Source organism: Panulirus ornatus, chromosome 29 (assembly GCF_036320965.1).
Source record: "Panulirus ornatus isolate Po-2019 chromosome 29, ASM3632096v1, whole genome shotgun sequence".
Taxonomy (NCBI): Eukaryota; Metazoa; Arthropoda; class Malacostraca; order Decapoda; family Palinuridae; genus Panulirus; species Panulirus ornatus.
The window spans coordinates 4,144,330-4,149,329 of record NC_092252.1 but is presented as its reverse complement, the minus strand read 5'-3'; the positions used below and the strand labels follow the sequence as shown (position 1 = coordinate 4,149,329).

Here is a 5,000-nt window from a genome sequence, read left to right as displayed (position 1 = left end):
ATGCTGTAACGCCGTCACATGGTTTGGCAGCAACGTAACAATCCTCATAAACGTTACGGTTAAGCACGCAAAGTTACGGTATAGACCTGGAGATCTATCACGAAATAGATGGACTATTATTATTGTTACAGAGGGATGTTACAGTTTCGCTAATGTCCTTGCCCGTTACTTCAGTATTGTTACATCTCAGTTACTGATGTTACAGTCTGGGAAATTGCGATACCGTTCGACTACACCGTAACAAGGAATGAATCGCTGCGTGTGTGTGTGTGTGTGTGTGTGTGTGTGTGTGTGCTACATCACCCCAAAGTAACGCCTGGTCATATCGTTATCATCCCGGCCACAAAGGCGATCAAATCCCGTTATCAAAATACGATATCGTGAAGATTGTAGATCAGCAGAACGCGTTATACCTCAGGGGAAGAAGATAAAACGCACCCACCGAACTTCAGGGGAAGAAAAAACACTGAACTTCAGGGAAAAAAGAAAAAAACACCCCCTGAACTTCGTGGGAAGAAAAAAACACTGAACTTCAGGGACAGAAGAAAAAAACACCCCATGAACTTCAGGGAAAGAAAAGAAAAACTAAACTTCAGGGAAAGAAGAAAAAACACCCTCACTGAACTTCAGGGGAAGAAAAAAATCCCCTAAATATCAGGGAAAGAAGAGAAAAAACACCCCCACTGAACTTCAAGCAGTGGAGTCTCAGTGGCGATGGTATCATAGACATAATATCCTCATTATTCAATATCGCAGACATGCGAGAGGCGCTTAAATTCCTCGTAACGGGTTCCGGATAACGATATAAGTGTGACGGCGCTGTTACTCGTTCGACGAGCTGTGGCCTCCGCTTGACAGATAACGAAAGAGCTTGTAACACATTGCCACCCAACTATCGCAGCCACTCCATATTAACGCGTTAGTCATAACTAACAAATCGTACCACAAACAAACGTTTGTCTCCTGAACCACTACTATCACAGGGGCTCCTGAGGGGGGGGTGGGATAATAAAACGTTTCCCCCACCCACCCCCCATTAAACGTTACCAATCAGATGCTCAGCAACAACGAGAAACGTTCTAGATTCCAGATTCATCGAGGACAAGGTTGGGTTTCGCTTTCCCCCTCAACCCAATCCACCACCCCAAACCCCCCAGCCTCCAACCATCATAAATACCAAACTTTATGACCTTCTATATCACTTGCGAGACGCCAGCACTCAGGCCCCGTGTTGTCTCGCATCTCGTCATGCATATGTATTATCTCCCAGGCTGGATTACATGTTTATGTTTCAACAAGGTCTTCATCTGTAAACAGGCCTGTGTGTGTCGTGGCTGTTTACACATAGTGGAGTCGTGTTGAACATGGTTGTTTACTGGTGTTTGCCTATCGACAGAGGTAAGGGGTTGAATAGATATAAATATATATATATATATATATATATATATATATATATATATATATATATATATATATATATATATATATATATATATATATATATATATATATATATATATATATATATATATGCATATATCTTTCTTAAGGTGGGGTCACACTCCCATTCTTTATAGCAATGAAGTTATCAAACCATTAAACCTTTCTAATTCCTAAAAAAAAAAAAGATGTTAGAGATTTGACGAAAGTTCTTTGAATATCAATCACATAATCCCATTGAAATTCAATGGCTTTCCGTCACACGCATCGAATAATCATTTACTCTTCATTTTCTCCATTAAAAAAACTAAATAAGAAAGATTAACCAAATGGTGGAGTGCATCTTCCATTCAGCCCCCTTCGTCTTATCTATAGTCTCTTTAGTTTAAGGACATGAAGGGAATAGAGGATAGATAATATAATATTGTCTATCGCATATTCAGGCAGTAAGTGGGAAATGGATCGATGCTCGCGGCCAAATGGTGCCTCAATATGCAATTCTGTACCTTGTCGAGGCGCATGTATATCTGCCCCATTTCGCGGTCCAGATATTGAGTGTATCTGGTCCGTTCCGCGGTCCTGATATTGTGTGTGTGTGTGTATCGTCCCGATTCGCGGTCCGAATATTACGTATATTTGGTTGGGTTTTGTGATTCGGGTAATGAGGTAAAATTTGCTCAGTTGTGTGAACCAAATAGTGTGGTTATTTGTTCCGTTTCGCGGGCCAGTTATTGCAAATACTTGGTCCGTTCCAGGGTCCAGATATTAAGTGTATACGGTCCGTTCCGCGTTCCAGAAGCTGTTAATATTTCGTTCATTTCACGACAGTACTATTCAATATACTTGACTCCTTCTGCTGTCCAGATTTCGTGTGTATTCCCTCTTCATCGCCTTCAGTTGACTGCTTAAGACCCAATTAATCCATCTCCTTGATTTTCTAATGGTTGATAGCGTTGTGTTCGAGAACAGAACTTCGTCTTAGTTCCAATTAGGCAATTCCGCTTCTCACAACGTCTTAACACGGGCCATGAATTTACTCGCTCTTGTTTAATTCCTGGTTTGCCACTTGAGCACGATGGTACGATCATTAGCGCATAATGGCCTAGTGTGCATGGGTTTCATCCTCAAGGGTCAATATGTTCAATAGGGTTATAAATTCGTGCCCAAGGGTCGTATACCGTACCGTTCTAGGGTCGAATTTCATTGGGTTGTTAAGCTCAAGGGTCGTTTACTGTCGTGCTCAAAGTGCGTGTACTGTCGTCCTCAAGGGGCGTGTACTGTCGTGCTCAAGGGGCGTGTACTGTCGTCTTCAAGGGGCGTGTACTGTCGTGGTCAAGGGTCGTGTACTGTCGTGCTCAATTAGGTTATACCGTCGTAACATTCAGTCGGGTCGTAACCTCGTGCCCAATTGGATTGTACACTCATGCCCACTAGGGTCTTACCATCGTGTTCATTTGGACTGTGCCATTATGCTCATAGGTCGTACAGTCGTTTCCCCAAAATGGTTAAGGAGATGTACGCCTGCTTCACTCACCTGCTTCACAAAGCGCTTCAACTCTCACCTATTTCAAAGCTTTTTTTCTTCTCTAAAGCCCACCCACTCCACCAGGCAGGCATTACCTGAACCAGTTGTACGTGAAGACATTGTACATCACTTGGTTCCATTATTAACTAATTTCCTTGTTGGGACTAATACGAAAAGGCCTTTAGAACTGATGTCTCTTTTATTTCAAATCTGCTTCACGCGGTGTTTCAGTATTTCACATGTCCCTCAGCGCGGTCTGCTACTATGAGATGATTCGCGCTCGCAAATCTATCCCCGGCGCTCGCCAATTTTGCTCCTACAGCTTCGCCTAAAGTCGCGGGGTTATGACCCATTTCGCGGTAAATAGCCTATCCCAGTTGGGATTTGGTGGAGGCTTCGGTGGGAATGGGCGGGCCACTTTTCACGTGGTGAATTGGCCAATGATTAGTGTGATTTTCCAGTGCGAAGGATTAAATGTGAAGTGGCTTAACTTGTACTGGGAGAGAGAGAGAGAGAGAGAGAGAGAGAGAGAGAGAGAGAGAGAGAGAGAGAGAGAGAGAGAGAGAGAGCATAAAGGGTGAGCGAAGGAGAGAGAGAGGAACGAAAGGAGTGAGAGAGAGAGATATATATACAAACTTCCTCTTCAAAACCTGTGTTTCAATGCACTGTTGTGTTCAAAAGTTGCGTTCAACTTGTGTAGCAGTTTATTGTTTCATTGTGTTGATGCATGACGAATGAATCAATGAGGGGCCATAAAGATAGTGAGCTGGGGCTTAGAACTATCTATTGTTCATTTGTATACTACCACAGAATTGTCATCCCTGTTCGACACCTTATTTCGAACCTAGGTCCTCGAGATGCAAGCGTGTAGATCCAAGCCACTACACCACACTGTCTTTCAGGGTACAATATATTATCTCCTTATAGAGAGAAAGTTTACCAGATTGGCAAGAAAAATAGTTCCATTTGCCACTGAATTCGAATATCACCATTGCAGAAATTGCGTCGTGATATGAAAGGTCAGAGTTAGAGGGAATGCCACGTCGTGAAAGTTTGGGTCGAGTGAGCGAATAGCAATAACGTAGTATTCCACAAAAGTTGGTTTGATGGCGGCTCTGGTGATGTGCGGCCAGGCATTCGCACTCCAGGAGTTTTCAAGTAGCGTGGAAGGTTTCCAGGAAACTGCTGGAATACACAGACTACCTAGTGATACCCTGTGTGCTACGTCTGCAGACCCAGAGAAGACTCTCTAAACCGTTCCTTCCTCGAGCACAGGGACCCAAGGTTCCTCCTCTACTGGAGCATGAACTATCTTCTTCTTGAAGACCTTCAGTTGGAAAGTAGAATTCATGAATACCTCCCTGATGGATACAGAGACCCTGAGACTCATTTTCATCCTCAAGTCCTCAAGATCTAAGCAGACTTCGAGGACCCCCAACAGACTTCAAGACCCAAGTAGACCGTAGAACTCCCACAGACTTCAAAACACCAACAGACTTCAAGACCCTAACAGACCTCAAGGCCCCAACAGACTCCAATACCCCAACAGATTTCAAGACCTCAGTAGACCTCGGGGCCCAAATAGACCTCAAGACCCCAAAAGACATCAAGGGTCCAACAGACTTTAAGACCCCAACATACCTGAAGACCCCAACAAACTCAAAGACCCCAATAGACATTCCGTAGATTTCCCAATCCCCCCTCCAAAAAGAGTCATAACATTCTTACAGAAAATCCCTTACTCCAAGACTATCATGGAACCTACAGATTCCAACACCCATGTAGAGCCTACAACTTCTGAAACAACAAGCCGATCAAATCTAACCTCCAACCGCCATCCTTTCCCTCCCAAGACACACACACACACAGGAGAGATACATCACTCTCACCCCCATTGAAGAACAGACACCCAGCATTCAATCCCCACCCCCACCATATCCCCAACGGAGGACGAAACAAACACCTAGCTTTCAATCCCCCACGCCCAACGTATCCTTACGAGGGAACAAAACAAAACACCCAACTTTCAATCCCA

General features: G+C 43.9%; 1 protein-coding gene across 3 annotated transcripts in view; it reads left to right on the top strand.

The window, feature by feature from the left end:
• The window catches only part of LOC139758026 (nephrin-like), a 238,177-nt gene that overhangs the window by 183,806 nt on the left and 49,371 nt on the right, over positions 1 to 5,000 (top strand). The window lies entirely within an intron of this gene.